The sequence below is a fragment of the Caretta caretta genome, chromosome 2 (assembly GCF_965140235.1).
Source record: "Caretta caretta isolate rCarCar2 chromosome 2, rCarCar1.hap1, whole genome shotgun sequence".
In the NCBI taxonomy this organism is placed as follows: domain Eukaryota; kingdom Metazoa; phylum Chordata; order Testudines; family Cheloniidae; genus Caretta; species Caretta caretta.
Window position 1 is genome coordinate 49,037,099 of NC_134207.1, and position 10,987 is coordinate 49,048,085.

Consider the following 10,987-nt stretch of genomic DNA (forward strand, 5'->3'; position numbering starts at 1 on the left):
TTAAATATTTTCCTTTCTCTTATTTTCCTCTCTTGTTATAATGTCTGTAACCCCAATAAGAGCTAGTATTACAAAGCCTGAATAACAGATGACAAAGAATCAGCTGATAGGAAGCACTGAGTAATTGGTTCTCTTTCACTTAAACTGATCTTAAAGAATATGAATTCAAAGCATTTTATTTAGATGGAAATAATTAAAGGTACCATTTTTACAGAGCTCTATTTATCACTCTTTATTCAGGCAAAACTCTGTCTAACTTGTACTTTGCTAAACCAGAAATGAAATAATTCACGAAAGCCCTGTTCCTGCAAGCACTTAGGGATGTGGCTAACTTTGCGCACGACAGAGTCTCACTAATGTCATGACATACAGTTGCTTTCTAATGTATAGGATACATATCTTTTTCGAAAGTACAGTACAGTTCTGTACAGGTCTGTATGGGAGATTTTTTGACCTATGGCTGACTCTACCCCTCCTGCCCTGCTAATAAAACAATATCGCCTCCATTATCTACTCAATCTCTGTCTATAGTGTAAAGAGCATAATTCTTTCTCTGGTCTCTGACTTTTCTTCATGGTAATGTTACCTTGCTGCTGCTTAGCCCGAAAAAAGTGAAGTGGATTTTGTTTGAAGCAAGCTGGGCAGTTTAGTTGGGAAGTTGTGCACTAAACCAGATGATATTCATCTTAATTTCATAACATTTGAACTCAGCTAGAGAGAATTTGGAATGCCATGTTTCTAATATTCTGCTGACACATGCTTGTGATGGCTTTGAAAACCAATTACACCAAAGTCCTTTAATAACATGCTCAGCATAGCTTTGGCTGTATCCCAAATTTAAGATGTATTTATCTGGCTGTAAACATCTGAAGAAAGTATGAGATCCTCCCTAGGAGTCTCTCTTAACCACTAACAGTTGGAATGCCTCATCCACTGAAATACTGGTAGGAGACTTCTGGTTGCAAGAATGTCTGGCAACAGGTCAATGGTCTCTTGTTCAGAAGTGCTGAGCACTTACTACCCCCATTGAATGTACTGGGAGCTGCAGATGCTCAGCACATATGAAAATCTAGAGCAGTGATTCTTAGCTGGTGGCTCAAGAACCACAAAAAACTCTTTATGATGTGTTGTACAGATCTCACTTTGTAGGATTTTGATCAATGCTTTCAGAAGGGCAGGTAGCAGTGAGCAAACAAATTGGCATTGCAGCATGTTGCTGAGATTCCCTTCTCACATAAGGGTTGGGGCAGCAGGAAAAAAATCGCTGGGATTCTATCATAGGTAAGAATGGAGCTTACCGCTGAAAAAGCAAAATCATATTCCCCTTCCTCAACTGCTGGGATGAATGGGTTTGAGTAGATGATGATGCACCATCATTATACCTTGACTGCATAAATATGAAGTGATTGCAGGTGGTGGTTGAACATTATCCTATATTAATGCAGTATCATGGCCTGTTTATTCTGTGGTTTTCCAATTCTTAATCTAATGACTTAAATAGTTTACCACTATATTAGAGGAAGCATGTTTTTATGTCTGAGCCAGCATTTTCTACCTGGTCACTCACTTCTTTTTACAGATTCACTGTCCCCTAGGCATTGCACTGACCTCTCTCTTTTTGCATCTTATCACCATGTGACTTCATCTGGTCACATGATGGCTTCAGCTAGCAAATCTGCATTGATGACTTGCAGACTGACCTCTCTACTTGTCTTCTCCTACATCGTTCAGTTTGCAGCTGCCTCTGTGGATGTCTTGATGCTGATTCAAACTAACATGATCAAGACTGAACTCTTTTCTGCTTCCAAATCCTCCTCTCCTGGTTACAGATGAGAATGCCACTCTTTCCTGTCCTTCAGGCTCCCAACCTCAGTGTCATTTCTTCTCCTCGCTTCACGCATATATTGTTGCAAACCACTCACTAGTGGTTGTTTAACAACATATCCAGGATCCATTCATTTCTCTGTCTCCACTGCCAAACTCTTTGTTCAGGCCCTGACTATTTCTCACCTCCTGGGTTGTCCTCATGGCCACAGAAATAATCTAACTTGCTTGCCTTTTGGACTGTGTTCAGCCCTCCTTCAGATCCCTTAATTGTAGTCTTTATTTCTGCTTCCAATTTAAGCTCCTTATCTTGACCTTTAAGGCTCTATATAGCTACCTCTGTACTGCTTTCTCCTTCTTGGTCATCCCCTGCTCCCCAAGACATTGTCTTTCTCCCACTTTCATCTCTAGGCCTTTTTCCATGTGTCCCCATATACATGGATCTCACATCCTCCCTTACCCAGTCCACTTTTTAACAAGGTGGAGCAGCCACAAAATCTTGTCATCATGTTGAAGCTGTGGCTGTGATTATAGATCCCTCAGAGACCCTTGTTTTTTACTGGAAAAATGTTGAACATTGTTTAGCAGATAGGGAGGCCAGGTGTATACTTGTGCCTCTCTATGTACTGATCCAGAAGACCGCTAGCTGGCTTCAGATAGCAGATAGTTACAAAGTCCATTAGAGGTCTGAGATGGCATGGAAAGAAGATATTGCAGTAATATGAAGTGGCAGTTCCTTCAACAGACTAAGTTACAAAATGTAACCTTTTTAGATACCATTCAAATAGGATTTATGCACTCCCTACCCTCTACCCCTTTGACAGACTGGCTGATGCCACGAGATGAATTCAGGGTTAAATATTAAGTGCATGGGGAACTCTTGATGCCTTCCTACTGACCTTTAGCTCCTCTGTAACACTTTTAGATTTCTTAAAGGCTGATGTAAGATATTTCACTTAATTCTTAGCTACACTCTCATCCTTGTTATAAATTAACCTTAGCCTTCCTGACAGGTGCCATCACATCAAGGTAGGTTCTTGTGCCTATGGAAAGATTCCGGGTAAGGGGACAAATAGACTTGCAATCTTGAGATATAGCTGGAACCTTATGGTGACTTGGTTTACGCCCTCCCACCCCCCGCCCACCCAGAACATATTAAACACATTGTGTGTTCAGAGCGAGAATGAAAGAATTCAGAAATAGGAGTAACAGTGTGACATAGCAGGGTGCAATCCAGTCCAGTGGGAGACTGTCTCCCCTGCCCTGCAACTGGAGTGCCTAGCAATGCCTTCCTATTGTAGCTCCCAACCTGTACTGCTCACAGACAGCTTGCCAGCATGCAGGTCCCTCCCGGAAGTGCTTGTGTAACAGCTATCTGCCAGTCACTCTGGCTTTCACTAGCCTTGGTTATATTGCAGGATGACCCCAACAGACTCCTAGTCCCAGATTTTACCCCAGAAATGTAGGTCTTGTACTACCCAGCCCTCACCTGGTCAGTTCAAATATATTAAGACCATTATTCATTTCAGGGAATAATATACATCAACTTGCCATCTTAAATGGAGTTATCCAGACATTTCAATTTAAACACATGGGATTAGCTAAAACAATAAAACAAGTTTATTAACTACACAGAGAGAAATTTTAAGTGAGAGTAAGCAGAGGCAATGCAGTCAGAAATGGTTACAAGAAAAATAAAGATAAAATGCTTTCCAGTGCTAAACTTGACAGATTAAACTTTATTCAAGGTAAAGCTCTTGCCCACATGCTCCCAACAGCATTACTGACCAAAATCTCAGGTCAGTACCTCTCCCCCAGAGTCCATCGGCTACTTTTTTTGTCTTCTCAGCTGTCAAGTGTGAGATGGACAGGAAGAGAGAGGAGAGGTCCCTTGGGGGTGTTTGCCCCCCTTTTATAGTTTGTCTCCCTTTGAAAAGCATTTCCAGCTGAGAACCCGGGGACAAAGTCTGTGTGGAAGGATGTTTTCTGGATTTTTTCACCTGGGAGAGCTTCCTTTTTCTCCCTTCCCCCTTTCTGCTTAAATGCAAATTAAGATAAGCATACACTCCTTCGTTCAAGATGGGTCTGTTTGATCAGTGTGGGGCTAGTTGAGTCTGAACATGTATTTTTAACACCATGCAGGGGGAAATTTGCCACTTGATACATAATACTGCTGCATACATTTCAGCATGATATTACTTACGAATAAGTTATGAGTTTTCACAAGGCGTGTCTTGTACAAAGATTACTACAGTAGTGTGGAAGGTTTGAATGCAGGGGTGCTTTCTGTCACACAGACTGCCTGATTTTTCCCCACTGCCTTGCACTTTGTGAGGTCATTTACCCTTTATAAAAGCAGATGTAAAATGCTGCCATCCTCAGTTGATAGCATTTTGCACCTATTTTGTACAAGTATAAACAAATACACAAGATGCAAGTCAGCTGGAGAATCGGGACCAGATTCTTCATTAGCAATGAGAAAGGCAATGATACAGCATATAAAATTCAGAGACAGATCCCCTGCCTATTTATGGCAGATGTCTTTTAGTTAATGTCCCAAATGATTGTTTCCTCTGACAAAAAATATTGCCATCTCTAAAACAAATTAAACTTCTATTGTATTAATCCATACTCTAACATTTTTCTCTCATTTGAGGAGTCTAGCATCCATGAATAGAATCAAAAAGAAACGTACTCTCAGTCTTTATAAAACTATTGCTGTTCTGATGTTAAAACTATTCTCTGGTGGTCAAATGCTGTACCATAGACTACCTTGAGCTTGCACTAAGGATGGGTGGACCAGTTGGGCTAAAATAAGTACCTGCAACCTCCACTCACTTTTTAAACAGAACTTGAACTTTTTGGAAAATATTTGGTCAACTTTTTTTGCAGAACGTTCGGTCAACTTTTTTTACTGTCAGTATTATTCATTTTTGCCAATCTTTGGACTTCCTAAATCAAGCTGGAATTGGAATTAGATGTGGCAAAATACCACAGGAAAAGCTATTCTGAAAGAATTCCTGAAGCAGCAAGGAATAATAGTAATAATAATAATTAATAAAACCTCACAGGAGAGTCTGGGTCTCATGAGACTTCTAGCTCAGTTTTGCAGTCCAAAGATGGTTGTATAGTTTTGGACTACAGAAAAGTAGTCCAAATTTCTGGGTACTCATGTCAACTGCACCAAATGTCCAACTCTCCATCTGTTCATCCTTTTTGATTCTCTCATTCCCTGATAGATAAAGGCTATATGGAAGTGGATAACTGACAGTGCTAAATGCTGTTGAGAGATGAAGGAAAAATGAATATGGAGAAGAGACCCAGTCTTGGAAAGGGGCTTTAGAGACCACTCAGGGGTTGAGGAGCACCTTCAAAGTACTGCCCCTTTGCCTTACTAGTTACTGTTCTGTTGTCCACCTGTGACTCCAATCTACCTCACTCATCTGCGAGTTAATTATTAAAGCCATGGGTGTATTGCTAATACATTTATATTTTAACTAAAGTATGAATAGAATATCGTCTACAATTACATGAATCCAATATATGCCATAAAAATGAATCAATCTTTTTTTCCCCTTTGGCTCAAATCTAATGTCTGATGTGTTAAGATTTTTTCACTAGATGGAGCTATAAGATACTACTATACATGGTGGTAATTTACTGAGTCAGTGAGTCCACTTAGTAATTATACAGGAAACAGCCTGACCAAAATCATTCTAAGTTGTAAAAGGAATGTTTAAAACCTGTACATTGACTATTTTAGACATAAATTACGTTCCTTTTCCAATATGAATCCTTTTCTAATGCCTTACAGAATTTTGCCTGCTGGTTTTCTGATACTAAAAGAATTTTTCAGATTTACACATATGATCTTGGTAATTATATTATTTACCTTTGTTCTCAGACGAACTGCAGAACAGTTTCTTAAGATAGTGTGGGCTACCCTGAGAGTTAATAATTTTGGTGTGGCACTTAAATATTTCTTATTTTCGAGTAAGCAATATCAAAGTGACAAAATTTGATATATTTATTACAGCTAGTCTAGTTAAGATTCGGCATAACAGTTCTCTGAATAAATGCAAGTCTAAATACAGCATTTTCCTATTTCTATGTGTAAGTGGTTCCTTTGCAGCAGACTTCTATGAAAGAAATTGAATGTATTTTTAGAAGCCCTTTAAAATCTATGGTATCGATACTACTGAAATGTGCCTACTGGTGGCCTTTTATGCCAATGTTTTGTCAGCAGTGAAATTCAGAGCTCTTCAAGTTATGATATTTGCTGCAAGCATAGGTGCTGACTGTGTGAGTGCTCCAGGACTCAAGCACTCACAGGGAAAAATATAGTGGGTGCTCAGCACCCACCAGCCACAGCTGTTAGGTGCCGCCGATCAGTTGTTTGGCCACTGGGGGAGGGCGGAGAGCAGTGAGCAGGGGTGGACAGGGACCTCTAGGGAGGCGGTTTAGCGGGGGCAGGAAGAGATGGAATGAGGACAGGGCCTTGGGGGAAGAGGCAGAGTGTGGGCAGGGCCTCGGGCCGGAGCGGGGGTGGAGTATCCCTGGGGAAAAATAAAGTCGGTGCCTATGGCGGCAAGGCAGTCTTTGATAACTGGATCAGTTATGACTCTCCATATAAAGCTCCCTTTGGCTGAGGGGCTATATTTTCACAGACAAACTTATATTCTGAAAAAAGGTGGCAATCTCCTTTGACAGCAAACAAAATACAGTAATGTATTTAATTCACAAAAAGAAAAGGAGTACTTGTGGCACCTTAGAGACTAACCAATTTATTTGAGCATGAGCTTTCGTGAGCTACAGCTCACTTCATCAGATGAATGATGAAGTGAGCTGTAGCTCACGAAAGCTCATGCTCAAATAAATTGGTTAGTCTCTAAGGTGCCACAAGTACTCCTTTTCTTTTTGCGAATACAGACTAACACGGCTGTTCCTCTGAAACCTGTATTTAATTCAGGAATCAACATTCAATTTGTTCCTTGTTTACATTATTTTTATGCTTCAGCTCGCAGCTGGATTTGTTCTAGGTGTCTGTAAATCATAGAGAACTTGATCTTAGTCCCTTTGACTTCAATAGGCGCAAAATCAGGCTGACTGTAGTATTTAGGAGTGTGCTTGTCACTTTATTGAGTTATGCAATAGCAGTAATGCTTTTCAGTGTTTTCTTTCCAGATATTTTCTATTTCAAAACTAAATTGATCAGAATAATTGACAAAAAAAATGAAATTATAAAATGTAAAATAATAAGGATATATAGGATGTTGGTATGAAGAAAAGCAAGTCTTAATTAAGAATCATTTTGGTTTGCTTAGTTGCCTCCTTTGTAGCAGGATTAAAACAGATTTATATTGACAGTGTTCAACCAATTATTTAAGTGGTGAGTTGTGTATAAAGCAAGTAATTATAGACATCTTCTGAAAAAAGTGTAAGTGGTGCTGAACTGAGACAATTGTGTGATATTGTCCTGAGTTTAAAAAGAAAACCTAATAAGTAGAGCCCTGCACGGATACAAAAACGTGGATCCACATCTGAAAGGATCAGCTTGTATCCAACCCACGATCTGCACTCCGTCTTTTATCTTTATCCACATCGGCACCGCACCTGCAGCAGCATGCTAACTCATAGTGCCTCTCAGGAGGAGCGTCTGGGTGCGTGCATGTATATTGTATAAGAAAACTATATGGCTTAATAAATGTGCACGTGATTATTGTTATTTTTATTTTAAACATCAATCTTATTATACAATAGGCATCAGGACAAATAGCCTTTTACATTAAAAATAATAAAACAAACGTCTCTAGTCAATAATGCTCAAAATCACAAACTAAACTATAAAATAAAAAAGTCTGCCACCTATTTAGCTTGTGGTTTATAAAGTCATCACACTTAGAACTCAGCATTCCCAGTTTCTTTGCAGCAGCCACTGTTCTCCCTGTGGAAGCATTCAAGGGGAATACTATTGCAGGGCTACCATGCTTAAAAGGAGCTGAGCCCCAGCACCTCTTGGCTTGGCAGGTCGCCATCCTAGAGGGCCTGAGAGAGGGAAGCAAGGCGCTCTGTGACTCCAGGTCAGTTTCCCCAGGTGGGCGGGGGGAGGGGAGAGTTAGGGCAAAGGGGGTACAGTGCAGGGGTGAGAGGCACAGGAGGAGGATGCAAGGTCTAGGGGTACTGGAGGTGGGTGCTGGGGTTAAGGGTACAGAACAGGGTGAAGGTGTGCTCCGATTGCCCAGCCAGTGTTTAATTTCTGCCATATCAGGTCAGTTGAAAAGGGAGGCAACTGCTTCTGCAAAGTAAGTTAGTATTCCTTCATGATACAGCAAGTCATGAGAGGATTCCTAAATTACTTTTATGCTTAAACTGCAGTGATAGGTGCATGGGGGATTTTGCTGCCTGTCTTGATCTATCAACTCCCCTTTCTCTGTATGGGGTGGAGGAGAGGGAATATAAACTCTGGAAGGCAGGGAAGCAGCCTCATAGGCTATGAGCTTCAGACAGCAGCTTCCCCACCTTTGAGATCCTATATTTAGAGTCCTGCACCAATACAAAATTTGTATCTGCATCTGATCTGCTATCCGCAAAAATGGTCCATGGATATAAAGTGAATATCTGCAGATTTGCAGGGCTCTACTCATTGGAAAGATGCTACACTTTGACGGTTTTTTCCTAAGTGCCTTACTAGATGTATAAATACTTTTTGTTGCTAGATTCCATTATGTCAGGAATAGGACATTCACGACTGCTGAATTAAACTTGAAGCTGGCCTCCCTTCAGCAAATTACAGACATTATTTTTCAATATTCACATTGTAGTTTTAGAAGACTATACACAGTGTTTTTAATTGTTTCCCTTTTATACCATCCCTTATACAAAAATTCCAGCTGTTGATGAGTATTAGCAATTCTGCAGAATAATGGGTGATTGAAGTGCCAGAGCTCACAGTCAGAAAGAGAACTCAAATACAAGTAAGAGTACAAGTACCACTCAGGGTACAAGTTTTGAATACCACATTATTCTTTGAACAGAAACAGAAGCAAAAATCACACAAGAGGTCATTTCAGAACTGGAATGCTGTATTTTTTTCTTGGCAGAGAGCCATACACATTAATAGGGATATTTACAAATATTTAATAGTAATATAGTAGAACCTCAGAGTTATGAACACCTCGGGAATGGAGGTTGTTTGTAATTCTGAAATGTTCGTAACTCTGAACAAAACATTAGGGTTGTTCTTTTGAAAGTTTACAACTGAACATTGATTTAATACAACTTTGAAACTTTACTGTGCAGAAGAAAAATACTGCTTTCTCTTTATTTTTTTAGTGTTTACGTTTAACACAGTACAGTACTGTGTTTACTCCCCCCACCCTTTTTTTTTTTTTTGGTCTCTGCTGCTGCCTGATTGCTTCCGGTTCCAAATGAGGTGTGTGGTTGACTGGTCAGTTTGTAAGTCTGAGAGTCTACAATACAATACAGTCTACTCTCAGAGTCTACTGTATTACTACTAGAAGGCATAATATTATGATACAATAAATAATTTGGAGCAACTCCACCTCTTTTGTCATGATAGTGCCAAAAAACCATCTAAACCTCTTGAATTCCAGGGCCTGATTTTTTGTGCTAAGTGCAGGACCTGAGAGATGAGGAACTAAGGTGATTTACACCACCTTTTCTGGGACCCTATTTCATGAGCCAGTTGGAAGCTGATTTGGCATTAAATGGTATAAACATGGCTTCCTATGGTCCCAAGGTGCTATTCTGGCTACCAAGAATAGCCAGAGTGTAGAGAGGTTCTGTAGATCCGTGCCTCTTATAGCCATCCCATTTAGGCCATGGGGGTGGGAGAAGGAATAGTTTGGGGCTGCTATGCCAGTTCTACACCATCTGGGAATTTTCCATACACACCTGTAGAATTTCCAGCTGGCCAAAGCTGTCAATTTTGCACTCTTGCAAAATTGGAATAGTGCACAGGGGCTAGAGCAAAGCAGTTAGAGTTGTAGTGAGGAACTATGCCAAAATATCTAAGGTCTGGCTTGGTGAGACTAAAAGGTGTTATATGGTGCTGTGGAGGCGGAGAGAAGTAGTGATGGCACAACAGAAACCATAACAGAGGTGGCATGGGGCAAATGGATCCAAATGTTTTACAGTCTTTTGGGGAGGGTCAGTAGCTGGAACAGCATGAGAATTGATTTGTTGTTGTACAAGGAAATCAAATATTAACCTGTAAGGCACCTAATTACTGTTTTTTTTTTAATTTTATATAATAATTTTATGACCTGAGAGCAGAAAACAATTGACCAGCATGTAACTTAAATTGTCAAGGCAATGAACAATAAAACACATATAAACTTATCAGCAAGTCCCCAAAATGCCTTGAACAATACATATCTATTAGACAAAATATTAATAATCAAGAAGCAGTTCCTGTTTCAAAAAGAAAAATCAAATTCATGTTTGTAATGCTTACAGCAAAACTCTAATTACTTTTATACAAAACAGTTATGAAAGACTAAGTTAAGAGTTTCAGAGGAACAGCCGTGTTAGTCTGTATTCGCAAAAAGAAAAGGAGTACTTGTGGCACCTTAGAGACTAACCAATTTATTTGAGCATGAGCTTTCGTGAGCTACAGCTCACTTCATCAGATGTTTACCGTGGAAACTGCAGCAGACTTTATATACACACAGAGAATATGAAACAATACCTCCTCCCACCCCACTGTCCTGCTGGTAATAGCTTATCTAAAATGATCAACAGGTGGGCCATTTCCAGCACAAATCCAGGTTTTCTCACCCTCCACCCCCCCACACAAATTCACTCTCCTGCTGGTGCTAGCCCATCCAAAGTGACAACTCTTTACATAATCAAGTCGGGCTATTTCCTGCATAGATCCAGGTTTTCTCACATCCCCCCCACCCCCATACACACACAAACTCACTCTCCTGCTGGTAATAGCTCATCTAAACTGACCACTCTCCAAGTTTAAATCCAAGTTAAACCAGAACATCTGGGGGGGGGGGGGTAGGAAAAAACAAGAGGAAACAAGGGGAAACAGGCTACCTTGCATAATGACTTAGCCACTCCCAGTCTCTATTTAAGCCTAAATTAATAGTATCCAATTTGCAAATGAATTCCAATTCAGCAGTTTCTCGCTGGA